This window comes from Rhinolophus hipposideros, assembly GCF_964194185.1.
Source record: "Rhinolophus hipposideros genome assembly, chromosome: X".
Lineage (NCBI taxonomy): Eukaryota > Metazoa > Chordata > Mammalia > Chiroptera > Rhinolophidae > Rhinolophus > Rhinolophus hipposideros.
Genome location: NC_138046.1, coordinates 24975655 through 25002612, shown reverse-complemented (window position 1 = coordinate 25002612; position 26958 = coordinate 24975655). Strand labels below are relative to the sequence as shown.

Sequence of the window (26958 nt, the reverse complement as noted above, 5' to 3'; positions counted from 1 at the left end):
TTTAGTTCTGTTATTAGCTGCTTGGTATATTTCGGTGCTTCCTGATTGGGGGCATAAATATTGATGACTGTTATGTCTTCTTGTTGTACAGTCCCCTTTACCATTATGAAATGTCCATCTTTGTCTCTTGTTATCTTTTTCACCCAGAAGTCTGTTTCATCTGATATCATTATGGCTACACCTGAGTTTCTCTGGGTACCATTTGCTTGGAGTGTCAATTTCCACCCTTTCACTTTGAGTCTGTGCTTGTCCTTCTACCTGAGATGTGTCTCTTGGGGACAGCATCTGGGTGGGTTTAGTTTTTTTATCCAATCTGCTATTCTGTGCCTTTTTATTGGTGAGTTCAGTCCATTTACATTTAGGATGATTATTGATACATGAGGATTTCCTGTCATTCTATCTTTAGTTTTCTGGTAAGCCTGTGTCTCTATTGTTTCTTTGCCTTTTTGTTGTTGTCTATTATTTCTGTATAGTGGTATTCTATGACATTTCCCTCTGTTTCTTTCTTTGTTACCGTATATATTTCAGTTCTGGATTTTTTTGAGTGGTTACCTTTAAGTTTATGTAAAAGAAAGTTTGTAGTTTAGAGTATTCCATTTTCTTCAGCATGCTTACTTTCTCCATTCACATGTTCCCGTTCAGGCCTTTACTCTCCCCCTTTTGTGTTTTGGTTGCCGAAATTTGTCCCTGTTCATGGTGGTCTAATAGCCTCCTTTAGTATTTCTTGTAGTGCAGGTCGTGTATTAGAAAACTCCCTCAGCTTCTGGATGTCTGGAAAGGTCTTTATTCCTCCTTCATATCTAAAGCATATCTTTGCTGGATATATTATTCTTGGCTCATAATTTCTGTCTTTTAATAGTTTGAATATTTGGTTCCACACCCTCCTGGCTTGTAGAGTTTCTGCTGAAAACTCTGATGATAATCTAATGGGGTTTTTTTTGTACATTACCGTCTTCTTTTCCCTGGCTGAACAATTCGTCTGAATATATCCTCTGTTCCCTTCTCTCTTTGTTCTCCTTCTGGTATGCCCATTATTCTTATATTGCTCTTTCTGATGGAGTCAGAAAGTTCTTGTAGAGTTCTTTATTTTCTTTTATGTCTCAAGTCACTTTCTTCTTCCATCTATGTAATTTCCAGGTTTTTGTCTTCGATGTCACTGATTCTTTCCTCCATCTAGTCAACTCTGCTACCTAAGCTGGTTATTTCATTCTTAATTTCTTCTATTGAGTTCTTAATCTCCAGAAATTCTATTTGGTTCTTTTTTAAAATTTCAATCTCTTTCGTAAAATGCTGTTGTTGTTTTTTTATTGTGTTTCTGAGTTCATTAACCTGCCTTTCTGTGTTTTCTTGCATCTCGTTGAGTTTTTTCAGAACTGCAATCTTGAATTCTCTGTCATTTAAGTCACATATTTCCATATCTTTAAGTTCGTTTTATGGAGACTTTCCACTTTTTTTCTGAGCTGTCTTGTTGCCTTGGTTATTCATGACAATTACTGATTTATTATTTCTCTTCCTAGACATTTACAGTGGTGGCTTCTGCGACAGGTTGATAAGAAGAGGTGTTTCTTTTGTTTTCCAGTACTTGTTGGTAGAATGTTTCATTTTCTCTCCGACTGCAGCATTTTTTTCTCTCTCACACGGTAGTGCTATGTTTTCTCTGCACTATCCCTGCTTCTCACACAATGGGGGATTCCCTGGGAGATTGGCTTCTCCTCTGTTAATAGTTTGACTGGGTCACAGGGCGTAGTGTCCGTGTGGGTATGTGGAGAGATTTTGAAATTCCCAAGCTCTTTCTGCACCAGATTCAGAGCCCTTATGTTTCAGCAGTGTTGTTTACTCCTGCAGGGATCCGCCCAGATAGGTGGGGCTAGGGGCGGGGTGAGTTGTGAAGGTGGCCCTGAGCAATGGCATCACCCACCACCACAGCCGGTCCTGCTTCCACAGCTCCCTCCCACTTGCCGGACCAGTTGGGCTGCGTATCCATGTCTGTTATACAGAGTTCTCAGAACAGCAAATATCCTGTTGTTTCGATCTGAAACTGCTACTGTTCCGCTTCCAGCACCAGGGAGGTGGGAGCCGGGTGAGCTCTGGGAGGGTAGGGAGGGGACAGCTAGTCTCAGTGCCTAAGGCTTCCATTCTCTGCTGGGCCGTGAGGGCTTAAACCACTGCTTTCAGCCTTTTTCCCTCAGTCTTTTCTCCGAGGTCTCTGCCATGAGCGTTGGGTTCAGCAGTGTTATACGTTTCTCCCCAGCCCTGTGGGCCATAATCAGAGCCCTAGCAGTCCGTGTTCTTCCCTCTCTCGCAGCTGCAGTAGTTCTGGGATGCAGCGAGCTTGGAGCACTGAACCAGGTCTGTATCCTGCACCCACGCAGTCCATCTCCACACTTCTCCCTTCCCTCCTCCCCCGCTAGCGCGATTTGCTCACCTTTAGGTGAATTCAGTAGTGGGCACTTTCTTCTTGCCTGTCCACTGTGTAGGGAGTCCTTTGTGGAGTTATTGTTGTTTGACTAGTTGTAAATTCCAGGGGAGCCTTACAGAGGCTCACCTCACGCCGCCAGTTTGATGATGTCTCCTTCCAAGCATTCTTCTTCCACCTTTTGAGTTTGAAAAAAATTACATGAAGGGACAAAGACATCAGAAAAAATATGGCTGTTTTGTATTTTGCTCAGTTTGAGGAAAGTTGCTTTTTGTTTCCATGGAATATCAAACTAAAGTCTGAGCGATCCACCCCATTAGTCATCTTTTCTCTTCCAGATTTCAATTTCTACTTGACCAACTTTTATAATACAAAACGTCATATAGTCTATATATACAGAGGCTACCAAAAAAATGTATACACATTTAAGAAAAGAAAACAGTATTATAATTATGCTGATTATAACTACTTTGAGCACCTCTTGTAATTGCGGAAGTCATACTTGACTTGTATTCATCTTTGTCATCAGTATATATTATATATTGCAATTTTAATACAGTTTTTTCTTTCTTAAAATGTGTATACATTTTTTTGACACCCTCTATGTTAGTTATGGTTGTTTCTCTGGACAACTCTAATACAGTGAGTTTTTCAGGTTTCTTTATGGTAGTGATTTTTATTTCATTCCATTGTAGTCAGAGAAGACACTGTATGATTTCAATCTTTTTTAATTTATTTAGACTCATATTCTTATCTAAAACATTCCATCTATCTTGGAGGATGTTACATGTGTACTTCAGAAATATGTATATTCTGCTGATATATAATCTGTTAGGTGTAGTTGGCTTATAATGTTGATCACATTCTCTATTTCCTTAATGATCTTCTGTCTAGTTGTTCTACCCATAATGTAAAGTGGAGTATTGAAGTCTCCATCTATTTTTGCAGAACTCTATTTTCCTTTCAGCTTAGTTCAGTTTTGGGGAGCTTAGTTAATAAATTTTAGGAGGTTTTTATGAAGTGCATGTGTTTATAATTGTTACATCTTAATAGATTGAAAACTTTATCAATATAAAATGTCCTTCATTGTCTTTTGAAACAATTTTTGTCTTAAAACATATTTTGTCTGGTATTATGTCTCTTTTGGTTACTATTTGCATGGAATGTTTTTTTTTGTTTTTAATTCTTAGCTTATTTGTAAATTGAATCTAAAGTAAGTCTCTTTCAGACAGCATATAGTTGGGTCATATTTTTTTAAATCCCTTCTGTCAATCTCTGCCTTTAAATTGGAGATTTTAATCTATTTCATTTAAAGTAATTACTGGTTAGGAAAGAATTACTACTCCATTTTGCTATTTGTTCTCCATGTCATACATTTTTTTCCCTCAATTCCTCAATTACTATTTTATTTTGTGATGGACTGATCTTTTCTACTGTACCATTTCTATTCCCTTCTCATTTACTTTCCTGTATATTTAAAAACTTTTCCTTGCTCTTTCCCTGCTGTGGTAGAGTAGCACAGAGGTGGAGGATGAGATACATTCAAGATTCTGCTCAACCTGTTAACCACTGCCATGGCCAAGAAAGACATTGCTGCTGGGGTATAATGGACACTACTACTGCTTTACAAGAGGTTCTGAAGACCACCTTCATCTATGATGGCCTAACATGGAAAATTCCCAAAACTGCCAAAGCTTTAGACTAGCATCAAGCTCATCTGTGTGTGCTTGCATCCAACAGTGATGAGCCTATATATGTTAAGTGTTGGTGGAGGACCTTTGTGCTGAACACCAAATCAAACTAATTAAGTTGGATGACAACAAGAAACTTAGGGAATGAGTAGGCCTTTGTAAAATTGACAGAGAAGGAAAACCCTGTAAAGCAGTTGGTTTCAGTTGTGTGGTGGTTAAGGAGTATGGCAAAGAGTCTCAGGCCAGGGATGTCATCAAGGAATACTTCAAAAGCAAGAAATGAACAAACTTGGCTTTTGTTTAAAAAAATGATAAGACAAAATGTTTATTTTAATGGTATCCTTAATCATTAACCTAAGGAATATAATATCTTAACACAATAATAATGTTGATTAAAGAAAAAAATAGTTTTTATAGTATACAAAATCTTCCGCTTTACAGCTCCAACATCTTTTGTTTTCACAAATTACATCTTCAAACATTGTATGCCCATTAACATAGATTTATAATTATTGCTGTGTGCTTGCTTCTTAAATCCTACAAGGAAAAAAGGAGTTACAAAGCAAAAGTACTTCTGGCTTTTATATATATCTATATCTATAACTATATCTATCTATCTATCTATCTATCTATCTATCTATCTCTGTAGCTACTCTTTTCCTTGTTCGTTATTTCTTCATACATCTTTTTTTAAAAATTAGTTTCAGGTGTACACAGCAATGTAATAGTTAGACATTTACAGCCCTAACAAAGTGATAACTCCCCAATCTACTACCCATCTGACATCATATATAGCAGTTACAAAACCATTGACTATCTTCCCTATGCTATAGTTCACGTCCCATGGAGATATATATATGTATATACATACATATATGTATATATAAGTACATATATATATATACACACATATATGTAATTATAGTTGACATTCAATATTATTCTACTTCAGCTTCAGATGTACAAGTATAGCATATTGGTCAGGCATCTACACAGTCTATGAAGTGATCCCCCTGATAAATCCAGTGCCCATCTGGCACCCTACATAATCATTACAACATTATTGATTATATTCCCCATATTGTATTTCATATCCCCGTGACTATATTGTGACTACTAATTTGCACTTTCTAATCTTTTCACCTTCTCCCCCATCCCATCTAGCAGCCATCAGTATGTTCTCTGTATCTCTGAGTCTATTTCTGTTTAGCTTGTTCATTTATTCTGTTCTTTAGATTCCACATATAAGTAAGATCATATGGTATTTGTCTTTCTCAGTTTGACTTATTTCACTTAGCATAATATTCTCTAGGCCCATCCATGTTGTTGCAAATGGTAAGATTTCATTCGTTTTTATGGCCAAGTAATACTTCATTGTATAAATGTACCACGGTTTCTTTATCCAATCGTCTATCGATAGACATTTCAGTTGTTTCCATATATTGGCTATTGTGAATAGTGCTGCAATAAACATAGGGGTGCATATATTTTTTCAAGTTAGTGTTTTGGATTCCTTTGGATAGATGCCCAGCAGTAGAATTACTGGGTCATAAGGTAGTTCCGTTTTCAATTTTTTGAGGTATCTCCATACTGTTTTCCATAGTTGCCGCACCAATCTGCAATCCCAATAATAAGTGCTAGCAAGGATGTGGAGAAAAGGGAACCTTTGTGTGGCTTTGAATTATTGTCTAGTGTCTTCATTTCACCCTGGGGGACTCCTTTTTGCGTTTTTGTTATGGGAGGTCTTCTAGTAACAATCTCCATTTGTTTTTCTTTTCTATGAATGTCTTAGTTTCTTTTTTGTTTTTGAAAGTTAGACTTACTGGATATGGAATCCTCGACTGATAGTTGTGTTTTTTTCTTTTAGAATTTTAAATATGCTATCCCAGTGATTTTTGACTTCCCTGGTTTCTGAAATCAGCTGTTAATCTTATTGAGGATACCCTGTATATGATGAGACTCTCTGATTGCTTTCAAGATTCTCACTGCATCTGTGGATTTTGCCAATTTGATTATAATGTGACTCATTGTGGAATACTTATCTTTATATTAAATAGAGTTTGTTGAGCTTCTTGAATGTTTACATTCATGTCTTTTATCAAATTAGGAGTTTGGGCCATTATTTCTTCAACTATCCTTTCTGTCCCTTTATCTGTCTCCTCCTTCTGTAACTCCCATTATGCGTAAGATATTACAGATTATATTAGAAGATGACCCACAGGTCTCTCAGTCTCTCTTCATTTTTCTTTATTTTTTTCTTTCTGCTCTTTAGACTGGATAATGTCAATTAGCCTAGCTTCAAGTTCACTGATTCATTTTCCTGACTATTCAAACCTGTTGGACTATTCTGGGGAATTTTTCATTTCAGCTATTATACTTTTCAGTTCCCAAATCTATTTTTTAAATATAATTTTTTATATTATATTTATTTTTTAAATAATAAAATTTTTTAAATATAATTTTTATCTCTGTATTGATATTCTCAATTTGATGAGATATTGTTCTCCTTGGTTTTTAAATATTGGCTATTTTTTTAAATATTGGCTATTTTTTAAATATAATTTTTATCTGTGTATTGATATTCTCTATTTGATGAGATATTGTTCTCCTTGGTTTTTTTCAGGTCTTTGTATTAATTTCCTTTTTCCCTTTGAGCACATTTAAGAGAGTTGATTTAAAGTTTTTTTCTAGTAAATCCAATGCCTAGGCTTCATTCTGCACTTTCTGTTAATTCTTTTTTATCTTGTGAATAGGCCATATTCTTGTTTCTTTGCATGTCTCATTTTCTTATTGTTGAAAACTGGACATTTTAAATATTACAGTGTATCAATGCTGGAAGTCAGATTTCTATCCTGCTCTCCCCATAGGTTTAGTTGATGATACTTGTTGTGCATTGTTGTTTCATTGTTTGTTTTCTTTTTTGCTTATTTAGTGACAATTTTTTAAATTATTTTTATAAAGTATGGCCATTTATGTCTGTGTTCTGTTAGCTTAGTGATCTCTTAGTGTTCTGACCAGAATTTCTGTAAACATCTGGAGCCTAAGAAAAATGCTCTCAGTCTTTACGGATTGATTTTGTGTTGGGGAATTTTTTCAATGATTATCCAGGGTGTTCACAACTCTGCGTTATCCTTCACTTCCAGCTTGCAAGGAACCTCAAGACTTGTGAGACATGATAGTTTAGGGTCTCTTCAGGCCTTTTCTAAGCAGGTGTCCAGTCCTGAGTATGTCTGTAGTTTTCTTGTTTATCCAGTCCATGGAGGAACTTTTTAAATTCCTTATTCTCCCACATACCTCCTTTCACAATCTCCTCCTATCTATAATTTTTCTATCTGTGTATTGTTTGTCCTGACTATTGTCCCTTGCCCAAGGCTGTTCTGGCGAATACTTGTGCCTTTAAATTATTTTAGTAAATGCCTTTCTGGAAGATGTCCCAGCCCTAGAAATGCTTCCAAGTAAGTCAAAATAAAAGCAAGCTCATGTACCAGTTGTTTAGGGAACCTAAAGGCTGGTTAAAATGAATGACCACAATTCTTTGAGAATAAAGTCCATACTGCTCCCTGAGGCACTAACATTATAAGGCAGTGTGGTGATTGGGGGACGGTTGGTGGGGAATTTAAAATGGCAGGGCCCTTTGTCACTGCTGCTTCTTTCTTCACCAAGCCCTTGCTTGGTTTTTGTAAGTTTTCAACTAGATCTAAAGCTCTATAAACATGGATTCTAACACTTTTTATCATGTCATTAGTTGTTTTAAGGAGGAATGGAGCACTGGAGTTCTCTACTTCATCATCTTCATTGACTTAACTTTTGCTACCCATTTTTGCATTTCTAGAAATAATCATGCTTCTTTACAATGTACCCACTACAACAGCCATGTATGAAGAACTGAAGCAAGGTCATGGGTAATGCTACTTCTGGCAGGGAAAAAATTTTAAATGTGTGTTCATTTTCAAAACTCTTCAGTGTTTTCGTTCTCCATCTGTTTTTTCATATCTGTTCCCTTGGAGATTTTAACACTTCTTGGTTTGGCTGGGTGATTCCACTTCTCTTCAGGCCTTCTGAACAACAAACAATGACCTTTACATATTTGGGTGTACCTGAAAACTCCAGAAAACACAACTGTTCCAGTTGTATGTCACCTGGACTGGCCTGTCCTTGGTGTTCTGACACTGCTGCCTGAAGAGATCCATGCCTCCATAACATGAGGATAGTGCTTGAAAGCCTGCTACCTCTTGCTCAAAGGAGCAGGAACAGTAGACAAATTCCCAAAAGAGCCTGCATTTGTCTTTCAGTGGATTTCTCTAATCCTGTCCAGTGGGTGGAGAACTAGGCCTCACCCATGACTTCCTGTGCCAGACCTCCTGGCTGCTGCTGGCTCAGTTTTAGTCCCTCACTCTTTAAGTTGTACACTGAGATCATGCCAATGTTCGAGTTTCTTGTAAGGCCTTGGAGAAGAAGGCCAGGAGGCTCAGCTTGGCTCCAAATCTGTTTTAACTCCCCATAGGCCTGAACTTCCTCAACTTTTGGCCTCACAGGAAGAAAGCTGTAACAACTTAAGGTGTTTTGAAACTATTTCCTCAAGATGGCAGTAGTGCACCAGATATGCAAACAAATCCATCCTTGAGTTCTCAACTCCCGCCCAACCAGTTTAAAAAAAAAAAAAGAGAGAGAGAGAGAGACAAAGCTACCAGGAAACATGGCTACCTTATACTGCTCACACTGTTGTTCTTTCGCTTTTGGTTTCCATCTGAAGTCAAAACTTAGACCTAAATTACCCATCCTCATCAGACATCTTCTTTCTCCTTGACCTGGTTCTGCTCTTCTTTACTCAGCTTTACATCTCATGCATTTTCACAAATTATCAAGTAGTCTGCTTTGGAAGGCAAATCTCAAGGAGACAGGCCTAAAAGGAAGAAGAAAATTCCGGAAAATTAAGGGCAAGATTAGGGCATTTCTAGGCAACAACAATTGCTAACAATTATTAAGCACTTACAATATACCGGTGAAATTTCCAAGGATCTTGATAAGGATTTATATTCTTACTTAATGATCAAATTCATTATTAAAAACACATGATTTCTATATTTTTATAAAGCATTGATGCTTATGTCAAAATTAAAATATGAATATATACGAGGCATAAAAGTATAAAGATACAAAACGTCATTTCATAAAGTTGAGTTTTAACATATAAGTTCAAAATCTATGTAGAGCCTGACTCTAATTTCCTTAAATGAAAATAACTAAATATGAATATTTATTTTGAGCATCAAGTTTAAGCCACTGAAATATTTACTATTGAGCTCTCCAACTGGAAAGCCATTTAATAAGAAAGATGCCATTTTGTTTACATTCTAAATACAGTAGTCCCCCCTTATCCATGGGGTGGTGAGGATATGGTCTAATACTCCAAGTTGATGTCTAAAACTGAGGATAGTACCAAATCTTATTATATACTATGTTTTTTTCATACATCTGTACCTACAATAAAGTTTAATTGATAAATTAGGCAGAGTAAAAGATAACAACAACAAATAATAAAATAGAATAATTGTAACAATATACTGCAGTAATAGTTTATGTGAATGTACTCTCTCTCTCTCAAAATATCTTATTATACTATATTCACCTTTTCACTTAAAGAAAGCCCTTTATGGCTTCTCTTTGGCATACCCGAATTGTCAACATCATTACTCTTGTGCTTTGGGCCCATTAAGTAAAATAAGTATTATGTGAACACAAGCACTGCAATATCCTGATGGTCAATCTGATACCTGAGAGGGCTACTAAGTGACTAATGGGTGGGTAACATATGCAGCATAAATACACTGGACAAAGGGATGATTCACACCTCAGGCAGGGCAGAATGAGATTTCATCACACTACTCAGATGACATGCAATTTAAAATATACTGTTTATTTCTGGAATTTTCCATTTAATATCTTCAGACCACAGTTGACCAAGGGGAACCGAAACCCTGGAAAATGAAACCAAGGATAAGGGCGGCGGACTACTGTGTGTGGAAATGGAGGATTCTACAGGAGCCTGAGAAATGAGCCAGGTCAAGGACTCCAGGTCTAATGGCTACAAATCACCTCCTGCAAGCTTTGAGATTCCAGCAATTACTTTTCCTCATGCACTGATTCCTGAAACTTGAGACCTGCTTCAGAAAACCAGAAAATGCAGAAAATTGTACAGACAGAATGTTAACTGAAGAAGAGATCTTGGTCTAGTGGAAACAGAATTCTTAAAAAGAAAAGATGTCTGATGAGGGTGGGTGGTTTTAGGGTGCATTTCTATTTCTAATGGAAACCAAAAGCAAAAGTGCAGCACTGTGTGGTTTCCCAAAATTGGGTTTGATGCCAGGCAGCCAGGGTTCCTGGCGCCTTCCTCTCTAGATTGTGTTTTTTTCAGACTGGCTGGGCGGGAGAAGAGGACCTGGTAATAGGGCTGGTTGGCTTTTTCTGGAGCTATACTGCCATCATGAGGAAGTAGTTTTACAAAAGCCAATGCTGTTAAGCATGAATTCCCATTAAGAGCTGGCAGTTAAGAAAGGTCTGGCTAATTCAAAGGCTGAATGGGTGTTGACCAAGTTGGACCTCCTTTACTTGAATTTGAAGGTATTCCAGGAGCTCTGGGCAAAGGAAGAATGCTGGTGGAGAAGCTGCTGAACGAATGGCAGGGCTTTTCCTCTCACTGTGGGCAGGTCTAGAGGAAACCACTCAGAGCCCATGCAGAGCTTCTGGGCATTTGTCTCCTTGTCCCTGCCTCTTAGTGAATGAGTTAGTTGGGCTGACACAAGATATCCCTGTACTCTGAAGCCTGAGCCCCCTTGTCAACAAGGTGAGAGTTAGAGTCAGAGATGGGAATCTCATTCCACGTGACATCTCACAGCATCCAGTCTGCAATCTGGAATTCTCAGGGACACCCAAAAGTCTGGTGTCCACATTGAATGGAGCAAGTATGGCCTGAGGAAAAGGAGTACATGCCACTGCCAAACCAAGACAACACACTTCAGAACATCAGAAGTGCCCATGTACACAAAGACGGGAACCAAGAAGGTACAAGAAGGCCTGGAGGTATTTTCTGAGTCAAGCAGGTAGTGGCTTTGCAGATTTCCTCCAGAGTTCAGTGTGAAGGCCTACCCACTTAGAGACACCTGCTCTCAATTTCAGCTCTCATAGGGGACAAAAATGGATTCTTTAGTGGTGGGTTTCCCTCTAAGAAAGATGAGACCCTTGAGGCTTGGAACCTAATCATTCATTTATATCAGCAATTATTATTCTCTGGGCCTGCTTCTGATGCCTGCTTCTGTTCCTTTTACTGAAGAAGATTCCTTGTAGGCTTGACAAGTTACCCACTTTCTTTACGGGAGCTGAGCACATCAAGACCACTGAACACTTGCCTCTTTTAGTGACACTCACTCTGCTATACCCAAGATGATCTCAGTATATAATCCCTTAGAGAAAGGTCGAGCAATCCATAGAAGCAAGCAGTGGTATTTTGATCTTTCTTCTGCTTTCTCTTCTAAATCTACTTTGAGTGTTTGTAAGAGTATGTGCATGTGTAGCTCTCACAGGGTTGTTGGTATAACTTTAATATGAAAATATCCTTAGGTTTTGAGGTTTTTCCTTTTGTCACATATTTCCCAGTCTTTATATCACAAGACTACCTCACATGTCATTAAATATCTTTCAGAAGAATGGATTTTGTGTTACTTAGAAATTTGCCCAAAGATTTTTGTTTTGTTATAAAAAGTGAATTTTTTCATTTCCATATGTAAACAGAAATATGAGATTTGTTTTTTTAAAGAAACAGAATCTTACAGTGGAAGCTTTTTTAAAACCTGAGGGCTATACCTTTTGACTTTATGATCTTTCACTTAGTATAATGTAATTGCTGCATGTGTCAATTCTTTTTATTGTTGAGTGGTGTTTAATTATATGGCTATACCACCATTGGTATAATGGGTTCTTCCCAGTTTGTGTCAATTATGAATACAGCTGCTATAAACATCCAAACGTAGGTTTTCTGTGGAACTGTTTTTATTTCTCTTGGATAAATACTTAGTAGTGGGACTGCTGTGTTACATGGTAAACACATATTTAACTTTATAAGAAACTGCCAATTTTTTTTGCTAAACAGGCTGTTTTTTAATGCCCAGTACTAATATATGAGAATTCAAATCAGTATTTCACTATTAAGTATGATGTTAGCTGTAGATTTTTCTACAGATATTCTATTCTATTACTATTTTGCTGAATTTGTATTATGCTTTTAATGCAGCCAACGAGATGATCATAATTTTTCACTCTTAGTCTGTTAATATAGTGAATTATATTGATTGATTTGTGAATTTTAAACCAACCTCAAATATATGGGATGAACTCTTGGTCATGATGTGTTATACTTTGATACAGTGTTGAATTCAATTTGCTAGTATTTTTGTTGAGGATTTCTGTGTCTATGTTCTTGAGAGATATTGGCTTGCATTTTTGTATCCTTGCAATTTCTTTGCTTGATTTTTTTAAAATCTTTGCCAATTTTCTTTTCTTTTTTTTTAAATTTATTGGGGTGACAATTGTTAGAGAAATTACATAGATTTCAGGTGTACAATTCTGTATTACATCATCTATAAATCCCATTGTGTGTTCACCACCCTGAGTCAGTTCTCCTTCCATCACCATATATTTGATCCCTTTACCCTCATCTCCCTCCCCCCACCCCCCTTGCCCTCCGATAACCACTAAACTACTGTCTGTGTCTATGAGTTTTTGTTTCTCATTTGTTTGTCTTGTTCTTTTGTTGTTTTTGGTTTATATACCACATATCAGTGAAATCATAGGGTTCTCTGCTTTTTCTGTCTGACTTATTTGGCTTAGCATACTCTCAAGATCCATCCATGTTGTCACAAATGTTCCTATATCATCTTTTCTTACCACCGTATAGTATTCCACTGGGTAAATTTATCGTCATAAAATGGGTTTTGAAAAGTTTTCACCTCTTCTATATTCTAGAAGTTTGTATAAAATCAGTATAATTTTTTTCTTTAAAAGTTTGGTAAAATTCACCAGTTAAACCCTCTTAGCTGAAAATTTCTTTGTTGAAAGACTTTTAACTACAAATCCAATTTCAGTAACACACTTGAGTTATCTTTTTCCTTGAGTGAGTTTAGATAGTTTGTCTTTCAAGGAATTATCCATTTCAACTAAATTGTCAAATATGAAAGTCTTAAGTTATTCAAAATATTACTTCATTAATCTGTTAATATCTGTAAGGTTTGTAGTGAATAACAGCTCTTACATTCTTGATATTGTAATTTGTGCCTGCTCTCAACCTGCCTAGATGTTTAATATTATTGATTGTTTTGAAGAGCTAGATTTTTGTTTCATCAATTTTCCCCTACTTATTTTCTGATTTCAATTTAATCAATCTCTTATTATTATGTCCTTCCTTCTTATTACTTGGGTTTAATTTGTTAATCTTCTTCTACATTCTTAAGATAGAAGCTCAGACCATTAGTATAACCCTTTTCTTATTTTCATTATGAATATTAAATGATATAAATTTTGCTCTAAGAGCTGCTTAACTACATATGTACTCACTAATCTTGCTATTTTATTTTCATTTTCCTTCAATTTGAAATATTTTCTCATTTTCCTGTGACTTTGTTTGTCCCAAGTGTTATTTCAAAGTCTGTTATTAAATATCTAATTATTTGAAGATTTTCCAAATATCTTTTTCTTATTGATTTCTAGTTTAATTCTGTTATTATCAGCAGATAAAAGTTACACATATTTCAATTATTTTAAATTTGTTCAGTTTTGTTTCGTGGCCTAAAATATGGTCTTCATTAATGAATGTTCCACATACACTTGAAAACAATGTGTTTATTTGCTGTTGTTACATGGAGTATTATATAAATATTAATTAGGTCAAGTTAGTCGATAGTGTTGCTCAGGTCTTTTATATCTATACTGATTTCCTGCATACTTGCTGTTTGTTGTATTACTGAAATCTTTCTTAACTGAGCTCCTAGAGGCTTCCTCTAGCCAGCCCTGTGGGAGGACTCCAAAACTCCACATCACATATTCCTGTGCCAGGACTTCCGAGCAGCTAATGGCTCAATCCTCCCTCCTCACTGGCCAGCTCCTACACCTGGACCTCGCCTTTGTAATGCCAGCATCAAGTCTTTGGCCAGGGCTCTTGGAATAACTCAGAAAATCCAGGAAGGCCCAATCTGGGGCCATGGCCTGCTCCACATCTCCATTGAATGGACCTTTCTGAACAGAAAGTCCTCACAGGGGGAAAAAAACGATAATGGCGTAGATCGTTTTAAAACTATTTCCTCAAGATGGCAGTAGTGCACCAGCAATACCAACAAGTACTGTCTCCCCGCCCCCATACGCCTTCTTCACCCACCCATCCTGTCTGAAAAAAATGCTACCAAGAGGCAAAGGCACCAGGAAATATGGCTGCCTTGCATCTTGCCCAGTTTGAGAAAACCTGCTCACACTGCTGTACTTTTGCTTTGGTTTTCATCTGAAATCACAGTGAGGCCTAAAACTACCCACTTTTATCAGGCATCTTATCTTTGCAAGAATTCAGTTTCCAATAAGCCTAGTCTTCACAGTTCTTTTCCTGTTCACTCAGCATTGTATCTTCAGCATTTTCACAAATTACTTAGTTGTCTACTTCTGGAGGCAAGTCTCAAGGATCAAGACCTAATAGAAAAAGAAAATGTTGGGAGTTCAACCAGGAGGGAATCTCTAGGTACCAATCCATATGCCCTTGCTTGGCTCATTTCTACCATTCTCAAGGATTCTCCCACCTTTTTCTGGGTAAAAAGCTAGACCTTTGTTTGAATTGTTGGCAGCCATTTGACTAGGGCCCTAAGCAGAAGGCCCACACAGCTCTCATCACTACACAATGCAGCACATGGCAGGATATACAAATTCCAATTAGAGATAACTCAGAGCTTTGCCTCATGCTTTCATTTACCATTTGGAACACAAGCACTTTCCCATGTCTTTAAATGGCCTTCAATTCCTTTGCTATGAGTTTACTGAGAGAGTAGGTGTGTGTGTGTTACCATTTATCCCTTAAATATCAGTCTTAAAACCATTTTCCCATTAGTAACTAAGATGTGCTTGCCAAAGATTCAGCAATAATCATGTGCTGATCAAGAGTAAAAGTGCTGTCATAAAATATTGTATTAAGTACTGATAACCTTTTGCATATTTACTTTCATTTTCAACACACACGTGTAGTTCTATATTTGTGGTAATGAAGTACAATAAATTTACAATTAAATTGGATGTATACATGCATCATATTTTAGATCCAAAATTTTCACTTCTGATTCCTGGCTAGTTTGAAATTATAATAAAACATTTGCAAGACCTGGATTTTGGACAATAAAACATTTGCAAAGAACTATTTTATTGCCCCATTAATTAAAGAATATTAATTAGGTTCTCAATCTTTTTTTATTCACACACCAGAGATAAAATACCTACAATGCCTATTCTAACTCAAGAATCTTGATTTTGAGACTTGCCTTACCTATTCATTAATATGATGATGTATACTTTAAAACTAATATTGTAACACATACTAAATATTCATGCCCCAGAACATTAGGGCTTCTTTTTTTATATTTCTCAACACTTACACCATTTTTCAATCGTAAAATTTTCTTTAAAAATTGTAAATAAAGAAAACAGCATTCAATATATGAAGGTTGAAATTGGTATCTCTCAAATTCAGTCACCCAGATATGTACCCTAAGAAAACTTTAAAATGGATACACTCACACCCTTTACATGCAGCTATAATCTTTCATTAATGTCTCCTTTTATATAGATATAAATATAAAAATAAATATAAATATGGATATAAATGTCAACTGAGAATTTCAAGTTGAAAAGCATACTCTCCATAACACTAACCATGACTGTAAATACATAGATTTTTAAAATGTTTATATATCTACATATATTATATATAAATAAACGTACACACTCACACACACACACACACACACACACACACACTGGTTTGCTTCTCTTTAGGCCATAACTGGATTCATACTAGGCATAGTTTTGCACAAAATCTTCAGCAGTACATTATAATATTTGCATACTTGCATACCAATATGCTTTTGACTGCTTACAAATGTTTTTATATTTTACTCTAGAACACCTTTCTATTCCAAAAATTTACAAAAGTTTCACCTGTTGTTGGAAAATCATTTAAATTTTGAGAAATCATGAAGTAAAAAACAAATGGTACCTCAATCAGAAGAAATAAACACTTAAAAATTGTCTGGCCATTATACTAGTATACACCTGAAATTAATATAAAATAATATTGAATGTCAATTGTAACTGAAAAAAGAAATAACTAAAAAGTAAAATAAAATAAATTGCATTTCTAAAAAAAAAAAAGTCTTTGCTATGCATTCTTATCTATTCACTTTGCACATATAAATACTTTTAAAAAAACAAGTCTTGAATTCCCTTCTACTATAAACATTAAAACATGTTTTCATAACTTGTAGCTTAAATGCTTTCAAAAACATCATTAAATATTCTTTGGAATTCTGAGATGTTTTAAAATTTTGCCACCTGTTTTTTTCATTTTTAGAAACAATCATGCTTCTTTACAATGTACCTGCTACAACAGCCATGTATGAAGAAATAAAGCAAGGTCACAGGTCCACCTCTGGCAGACAAGTACTTTTAAAATGTTGGGTTCATCTTCAATCCTCTTCACTTGTTTTTGGTTCCCATCTTTTTGTGAGAAGTATGATCTAGCAGAAGTGTTAACCTTTCTTATCTTGGCAGGGTGGTTCCACTTCTTTTCAGACTCTCTCATCTCCAATTTGGGTGCCATTGAGAGCTCCAGCAAATACACTGTGTCCTGCTATGAACCATAAGAAATTGTCCTGTTTACTGCATTCAGACCCTGCTACCAAAAAGGACAAAAGACTCAGAGCATTGAAACACCACGTGCTCTGAGGGGCTAGGAGAGAGACAATACCTGCAGGCCCAGAACTGCGTCTGTTAGTTGTTTCCTGTGGTCCCGCCCACATTGGGAGAATACCAAAACCTCACCCCACTACTTCCTGTGCCAGACTTCCAGACAGCCGCTGGATGTCCTGCCTCCCCACCGGCCACCTCCTACACCTGGCCCTCACCTTTGTCCAGAGCTCCAGATAGGCCTTTGGAGGAAGCCCTGAGCTCCGGCTTGGGGCCCAGCCCAGTCAGCCTCCCCACAGAATGGATCTTTCCAAACTAAAAGTCGTTTCAAAGAGAAAGCTTTGGAGCTTTTTCCAGAGATTTCCTCACGATGGCAGTGTTGCTCCAGAAATTCAATCTAACACTGCCCTAAGGCCTTCTTCTCCCGCCCATCTGGTGTGAAAAAAACGCGACCAAGAGACAAATGTGACAGGAAATATGACTGCCTTGCTTCTTGCCCAGTTTGAAGAAACCTGCTCACACTATTGTGATTTTTGTTTTTGGTTTCCATCTGCAATCAAATTGGGGACTAAACCTATACTTTCATCAGTCATCTTTTCAGTTCAAGAACTCAATTTACACTTACCTACTCTTAGTGGCTCTACTTTTTCTTCACTCAGCATTCTATCTCGTGTTTTCTTTTTGTAACAAATTGTGTTGGGATATCAGGGTGCAAACCTCAAGGATCCAGGCCTAAGGGGAAAAGAAAATGGTTTTACCTGTGGACAGAAAAGGGGCCACATGTTAAATCTGACAACCTCAGGAGACTGAAAATAACCACATAGTATGGTATGAACATAAAAATTTCTAACTAAGGTGGGCCGTGGTGGGAAGTCGCATACTTGGTCTGTGGCTTCCTTGACAAAGGTCAGTCTTTACCTTAAGTGAGCCTGTCTGTCCGCTTTTTGCATCTAAAATAACACACCCTTGGAATGTAACAATAATCCCTTTCCCGACCCCCCAGAGGGCACAATCCACTATACCAGAGCAGGAAACTACAAAATCCCTCTTTGTTATCTTGTTCCCCAAATACCATCTCTACATGCTATAAAATGCTATTAACTGTCCTGTACCCACCCCCTTTAATCTACAACCAATGGATTTCATGTAACCTTCCTCCTTTGATTCTAATATATAAAATAAGTTGCAAAATGGCCATTTTCTGGAGCATTTTGTCAATCTGTTGAGTTTGCTTCCTGGCAATTGTCGTCAGTTTGACTCAAATAAACTGTTATAAGCTTTCTCTTAGGCTGGATGGTTTTTCATTAATACACCTAAGGGCTTGGAGAAGTGGAAATCTACCTACGTACCAGTGCATATAATTCTTGACCTGGCCCACTTCCCAGTATCCCTGGGAGACCTTTTCCATTTTCTGACCTGGGCACTAGGCCTTGATGTATTTAGAGAGAAGCAACTATTTGTCTAGAACACTAAGGTAAGTGTCTAGAGAGTTCTCAAGACTATGCTTTACAGTGCCCACTTGGAATGATACATGTACTCAAATATGTATAAATTCCAGTCAGAACGAACGTGATTTAGCCTAATGGTTTCATCATTTAACATTGGAACACAAGCACAATCTTAAGTCATTATAAGACATTCAGTGACTTCCTATGACTTTATTGTGTATTTGTGAGTCACTGATTATGTCTCCAAGACCATACAGCATTTTCTTGTAAGTAACTAAGACATGGTGCTTGCAAGGGATTCAGAAAACAACCATGTCCTGATGAAGAGTAAAGCACCACCAAAAACAGTATCTGTGAGTGTCACTGATAAACATTGGGTTTATGTTTCATCATACATGGACAAACTCACTTTCTATATACTTGTGCATTCATTTCAATATACATATACAAATGCATGTATTTAGCTTCCTACACAACAGTAAATTTGCATCAAAGTGAGATTTATTTGTATGTATGGTTTGGATCATATTCGCATGAAAAATTTGCAAGACCTCATTTATAAAAATAAAACATTGTCAAAGAGCTTCTTGATTGCCACATTCATTAAAAATATTAGGATCTCAGTGAAGAAATGTTCAGGTCATAAAACATTATTTAACAACCAGAAATGTAATGCCTGTGATGCCATCCCTCAGGTATAATGATTTGAAGATGTACCTTTTCTAATATATATTTTATATATGTATATATAATATATTATTTATATAATATATATTATAAATAATATTCTGATATATAATATATAATATAATTAGAAATATATATAATTAGAAATATATAATATTTCTAATATATATGTAACATATATATACTTGTTTAAGTATATATATATACTTAAGTATATATATATATTTAAATAAATATTGAATCACAGCTACAACACATATGCTTCAGAAAATATAAGATTTTTCCCTTTTCAAAAATTTAACCTACAATTTTATCTAAAATTTAATAATCTTAATATTTATTATTTAAAATTTATCAACAGATTACATTGATGTATAAATAAAGCTTGTGTTTACATCAGTCTAACATTGTAATCCAAGTGTCCATCCTACCAAAGCTTCAAGGTGAAAGCATTCACGTTTTTTACAGTCATCAAAAATATTTCATCAATGTTTCCCTTTATATTTATTTATTTAATGAAAGTTAAGGCTTGCAAATTTTTCATAACAATGACAAATTGTCCAGGAAACAAGTGAAAATATGAGCCAAACCATGACATGTGAATAAATCCTATTTTAATGTAACTTTTTCTGTGTGAAGCTAAATATCAGTTTGTATATATATATATATATATATATATATATATATATATATATATTAATACATATATACATACATACATATACACACACACTTATATACAGACATACAAACACAGACTCATACACATGTATATACAAGTACTGAGAGGGTGAAATTTGGGTGAAGTTTAATTGAATTTTTATTATAATAATCACCAAGATTAAAAAAATATAATTTGTACACATATGTACACATACAGATGGATATATATGAATGTACTAATATGTATGTTTGTTTCTCTTTAAACAAAATTGAATGCATACTGAAGGTAGTTTTTTTTTGTTGTTGTTTTTTAGAGTAACAGCTTTATTTGGAAGCCAGTGTCCCTCTAGAGGCCCATGCTCTGGTAAGCACAGAAGGTTATACAAAATAGAATAAAATTTTATAACGAACCAAGTCCCAGAGTCAATTGGGGCGGAGAAGATCCCTGGTCCAGGAGAGAAGACTGGACCCACGATGGGTCTAAGGCAAGCTGGTCTTGCAAGGAAGAACTTCAGAGAGTCCTGATGTGGCTTGCGCCTTGCAGAGGGTGTTAGCCAGAGTGCCCAGACAGAATTCTCATGACATTGCTCTGGAGTTCTGCTTTTATCCTCTATTCCTGGGACTTGTTTACTTCTTCATCTTAATTTTTTATTAGTTTCAGGTGCACAAAACAATGTAATAGTTAGACATTTCTCATTTATATCCCTCACACTGTGTCAACCCCCCATCCCCATCCACTACCCCTCTGACATCAAACACAGCCATGACATTTCACTATCTCTATTCCTAATGCTATACTCTGCTTCTTGTAACGATATCAATAGTATATATACTATATATATATATGTGTATATATATATACTATATATATGTGTGTATATATATATACATATATATATGTATATATGTGTATATATATATATATATATATGTATATATATATATAGACTTGTGGTTGACATTCCTTATTGTTCAGCTTCAGCTTCAGGTGTACAGTGCAGTGATCAGGCATCTACATGTTCCCTGAGGTGGTCTCCCTAACAAGACAAGTGTCCATCGGATACCCCACAAAATCTTTACAACACTATTGATTACATTCCCCAAATTAACTTTCGTAACCCCGTGGGAATCTTGTGGTTACTGACTGTGCTTTGTAACCCCTCACCCTGAAGGTAATTTTAAACAAAATCTTCGTCATAATCTTATGCAATTTCCATATTCTCATATAATACATATATTTGGAGAACTTGTAATTTCTTTATTCTCCTACATGAAGAGACTTATGATCCAGGAGATATACCAAAGAAATACCTGCTGCAGGAAAACTGTTCAAATTTTGAGAAATCATAAGACCAAAAATAATGGTACCTCAATCCCAACAAGAACACTTTTATGTTTTTATTATTTTTTAATTAAAGTTTATTGGGGTGACAATTGTTAGTAAAGTTACATAGTTTTCAGGTGTACTATTCTGTCATACATCATCTATAAATCCCACTGTGTGTTCACCACCCAAAGTCAGTTCTCCTTCCATCACCATATATTCGATCCCCTTACCCTCATTACCACCCCCTTCCTCCCTTACCCTCTGGTAACCACTAAACTACTGTCTGTGTCTAAGAGTTTTTGTTTCTCATTTGTTTCTCTTGTTCTTTTGTTGTTTTTGGTTTATATACCACATATCAGTGAAATCATAGGGTTCTCTGCTTTTTCTGTCTGACTTATTTTGCTTAGCATTATAATCTCAAGATCCATCCATGTTGTCACAAATGGTCTTATTTCATCTTTTGTAACCGCTGAACATTATTCCATTGTGCATATATACCACAAATCTTTATCCATTCATCTATAGAAGGACATTTTGGTCATTTCCATGTCTTGGCCACTGTAAATAAAGCTGCAATGAACATTGGAGCACACGTGTCTTTATGGATAAACGTTTTCAGATTTTTTGGGTAGATACCCAGGAGAGGGATTGATGGATCATACGGTAATTCTATTCGTAATTTTTTTTAATTCATAGGGGTGACAATTGTTAGTAAAATTACACAGATTTCAGGTGTACAATTCTGTATTACACCATTTATAAATCCTATTGTGTCTTCACCACCCAGAGTCAGTTCTCTTTCCATCATCCTATATTTGATCCCCTTACCATCATCTACCACCTCCCAACCCCCTTAACCTCTGGTAACCAGTAAACTATTGCCTGTGTCTATGAGTTTTTGTTTCACATTTGTTTCTTTCTTCTTTTGTTGTTTTGGGTTTATATACCACATACCAGTGAAATCATAGGGTTCTCTGCGTTTTCTGTCTGACTTATTTTGCTTAGCATTATACTCTCAAGATCCATCCATGTTGTCACAAATGTTCCTATATCATCTTTTCTTACCGCCGAATAGTATTCCATTGTGTAGATATACCACAACTTCTTTATCCATTCATCTATTGAAGGATCGTTTGGTTGTTTCCATGTCTTGGCCACCGTAAACAAAGCTGCAATGAACATTGGAGCACACGTGTCTTTATGGATAAATGATTTCAGATTCTTTGGGTTGATACCCAGGAGAGGGATTGTTGGGTCACATGGTAATTCTATTCGTAATTTTTTGAGGAACCTCCACACTGCCTTCCATAGCGGCTGCACCAGTCTGCATTTCCACCAACAGTGTATGAGGGTTCCTTTTTCTCCACAGCTTCTCCAACACTTGTTACTATTTGTCTTCTTGATGATAGCCATTCTGACTGGGGTGAGCTAATAACTCATTGTGGTTTTTATTTGCATTTCTCTGATGATTAGTGATGTTGAGCATTTTTTCATATGTCTATTTGCCATTTGTATGTCCTCTTTAGAGAAATGTCTCTTCAGGTCCTCTGCCCATTTTTTAATTGGGTTCTTTGATTTTTTGTTGTTGAATTTCATGAGTTCCTTGTATATTTTGGATATTATCCCCTTATTGGAGGCTTTGTTTGCAAAAAATTTCTCCCATTCAGTTGGTTGCATCTTTATTTTGTCGATGGTTTCTTTTGCTGTGCAGAAGCTTTTAAGTTTGATATAGTCCCATTCATTTATTTTATTTACATGATTTATTTATTTTTTATTAGTTTCAGGTGCACAAGACAAAGTAATACTTAGACGTTTATCATTTATATCCCTCACACTGTGTGAACCCCCCACCCCCCATCCACTATCCCTCTGACATACCACAGAGCCATTACATTTCCACTGTCTCTATTCCTAATGCTGTACTCTGCTTCTTGTAAGTATGTACATATACATACATATATATATGTATATATATATATATATGTATATATATATATATATATATATATGTATATAAATATAGTTGGAATTCATTATTGTTCAGCTTCAGCTTCAGGTGTACAGTGCAGTGATAAGGGATCTACATCATCCCTGAGGCGGTCTCCCAAATGGGAGAAATGTCCATCGGATACCCTACAAAATCTTTATAACATTATTGATTACGTTCCCCAAATTAATTTTCAAAACCCCGTGACCATTTTGTGGTTACTAACTGTTTTCTAATCCCCTCACTTTCCCCTTTAACCCCACCCCGCCTCCCATCTAGCAACCCTCAGTTTTACCACGATTTCTCCAAAACTGTTTCTGATTAGTTCATTCATTTATTTTTTTCTTTAGATTCCACATATAAGTGAGATCATATGGCATTTGTCTTTCTCTGTCTGACTTATTTCACTTAACGTAATGTTCTTTAGGTCTATCCATGTTGTTGCAAATGGTACAATTTCTTTCTTCTTTATGGCTGCCGGAATATCCATTGTATAAATGTACCACAGTTTCTTAATCCAGTCATCTACCGATGGGCATTTCGGTTGTTTCCATGTCTGGGCTATTGTGTATAGTGCTGCAATAAACATAGGAGTGCACAAAGTATTTTGAATTAGAGTTTTGCATTTCTCCGGATAGATACCTAGGAGTAGAATTGCTGGATCATAAGTTAGTTCCATTTTCAGATATTTGAGATACCTCCATATAGTTTTCCATAGTGGCTGTGCCAATCCGCAATCCCACAAACAGTGCACAAGCGTTCCCTTTTCTCCACATCCTTGCCAGCACTTGTTGTTTGTTGATTTATTGATGATAGACGTTTTGACTGGGGTGAGGTGGTATCTCATTGTGGTTTTTATTTGCATTTCTCTCATGGTTAGTGAGGTTGACCATTTCTTCATATGTCTGTTTGCCATCTGTATGTCCTTTTTAGAATAATGACTCTTCATTTCCTTTGCCCATTTTTTAATTGGGTTGTTTGGTGTGTTTTTTTTGAGTTGGGTGAGTTTTTTATATATTTGTGATATTAACCCCTTATCAGATACATCATTGGCAAATGTCTTTTCCCATTCAGTAGGATCCCTTTTAGTTTTATTGATGGTTTCCTTTGCTGTGAAAAACCTTTTTAGTTTGATGTAATCCCACATGTTTATTTTTCCTCTTACTTCCTTCACACTAGGGGATATAGCAGTAAAAATCTTACTCCAGGTAATGTCTGTGAAATTTCTTCCTATATTTTCATTTAGGAATTTTATGGTTTCAGATCTTACATTTAAGGCTTTAAGCCATTTTGAATTTATTTTTGTATATGGTGTAAGGAGGTTATCCGGCTTCATTTTTTTGCATGTGTCTGTCCAGGTTTCCCAGCACCATTTATTGAATAGACTGTCTTTACCCCACCGTACATTCTTGCTTCCATTGTCGTAGATTAAGTGGCCATATAGGCATGGAATTATTTCTGGACTCTCTATTCTGTTCCATTGATCTATGTGCATGTTTTTATGCCAGTACCATGCTGTTTTGATTGCTGTAGTCTTGTACTATAATTTGATGTCAGGTACTGTTACACCTCCCACTTTGATCTTATTTCTCAAGATTGCTGAGGCTATCCGGGTCTTTTATGGTCCCATATCAATTTTAGGATTATATGTTCTATTTCTGTGAAAAACGTCATTGGTAGTTTGATAGGAATTGCATTGAATATGTATATTGCCTTAGGCAGTATGGACATTTTAACTATGTTAATTCTTCCTATCCAGGAACATGGTATGTGTTTCCATCTATTTGTGTCTTCTTTCATTTTTTTCTTCAGTGTCTTGTAATTTTCTGAGTACAGATATTTTACTTCTTTGGTTAAATTTATTCATAGGTATTTTATACTCTTTGGAGTAATTGTAAATGGGATTGTTTTTTAAATTGATTCTTCTGATGTTTTATTATTGGTATTTACAAATGCAACTGATTTCTGAATATTTATTTTGTATCCTGCTACTTTACTAAATTCATCTATCAGCTCTAATAGTTTCTTGGTGGAGTCTTTAGGGTTCTCTATATATAGTATCATATCATCTGCATATAATGACAATTTTACTTCTTCAATACCGATTTGGATGCCTTTTATTTCTTTTTCTTGTCTGATTGCTGTGGCTAAAACTTCCAGCACTATTTGAATAGAAGTGGAGAAAGTGGGCAACCTTCCTCGTTCCTGATCTTAAGGGTAATGGTTTTAGCTTTTTCCCATTGAGTATGATGTTAGCTGTGGGTTTGTCATATATGGCCTTTATTATGTTGAGATATGATCCCTCTATTCCCACTTTCTTAAGGGTTTTTATCATGAATGGCTGGTGGATTTTATCAAATGCTTTTTCTGCATCTATTGATATGATCATGTGATTTTTATTTTTCATTTTGTTAATGTGGTGTATCACAGTAATTGATTTGCGGATGTTGAACCACCCCTGCATACCAGGGATGAATCCCACTTGATCATGGTGTATGATTTTTTTAATGTATTGCTGAATTCTGTTCGCTAATATTTTGTGGAGGATTTTTGCATCTATGTTCATTAGCGATATCAGCCTGTAGTTTTCTTTTTTTGTGGTGTCTTTGTCTGATTTTGGAATCAGGGTGATAGTGACTTTGTAAAAAGTGTTTGGGAGTCTTCCTTCCTTCTGGATTTTTTGGAAGAGCTTGAGGAGAATAGGTGATAATTCTTTTTTGAACGTTTTGTATAATTCACCTGTAAAGCCATTTTGTCCAGGGCTTTTGTTTCTTGGGAGATTGTTGATTACTGATTCATTTTCCCTGGTGGTAATTAGTCTATTCAGGTTTTCTGTTTCCTCTGGAGTTAGCCTCGGAAGATTGTACGACTCTAGAAAATTGTCCCTTTCTTTCAGATTGTCAAATTTGTTGGCATATAGTTGCTCACAGTAATTTGTTAATTTTTTTTGTATTTCTGTAGTGTCTGTTGTCACTTCTGTTTGATTTCTGATTTTGTTAGTTTGGGTCCTCTCTCTCTTGTTTTTAATGAGTCTGACTAAAGGTTTGTCAATTTTGTTTATCTTTTCTAAATATCAACTCTTGGATTCATTGATCTTTTGTATTGTTGTTCTGGTTTCTATTTCATTTATTTCTGCCCTAATCTTTATTTTCTCCTTCCTTGTACTCCCTTTGGGCTTATTTTGCTGTTCTTTTTCCAGATCCCTTAAGTGTGAAGATAAGCTGTTGATTAGTGATTTTTCTTGTTTCTTTAGGTAGGCCTGCAATGCTATGATTTTCCCTCTTAGGACTGCTTTCACGCCATCCCATAGATTTTGGGTCGTCCTGTTTTCATTTTCGTTGGTCTCGAGATATCTTTTGATTTCATCCTTGATCTGCAAGTTGACACATTCATTATTTAGTAACATGTTATTCATCCTCCATGAATTGGTGTGTCTTCCAGTTTTTTTCCTGTAGTTCATTTCTAATTTCATAGCACTGTAGTCAGAGAAGACAATTGGTATGATTTCAAATTTCTTAAATTTATCAGGACTTGTTTTGTGGCCTAACATATGGTCTATCTTGGAAAATGTTCCATGTGCGCTTGAGAAGAACATGTATTCTGCAGCTTTGGGGTGAAATGCTCTGAAAATATCAATTAAATCAAATTGGTCCAATGTGTCATTTATGGCCGTTGTTTCCATATTGACTTTCTGTCTGGAAGACCTGTCCCTTGTTGTCAGAGGTGCGTTGAAGTCCCCTACTATGATAGTGTTA

General features: G+C 36.0%; 1 pseudogene across 1 annotated transcript; it reads left to right on the top strand.

Annotated features, from left to right (window-relative positions):
- Nucleotides 1-3990: 3990 nt before the first annotated feature.
- On the top strand, nt 3991-4390 carry LOC308495399 (small ribosomal subunit protein eS12-like; annotated as a pseudogene). Its single transcript has one exon. The product of its transcript is annotated as a small ribosomal subunit protein eS12-like (transcript).
- Nucleotides 4391-26958: the final 22568 nt, after the last annotated feature.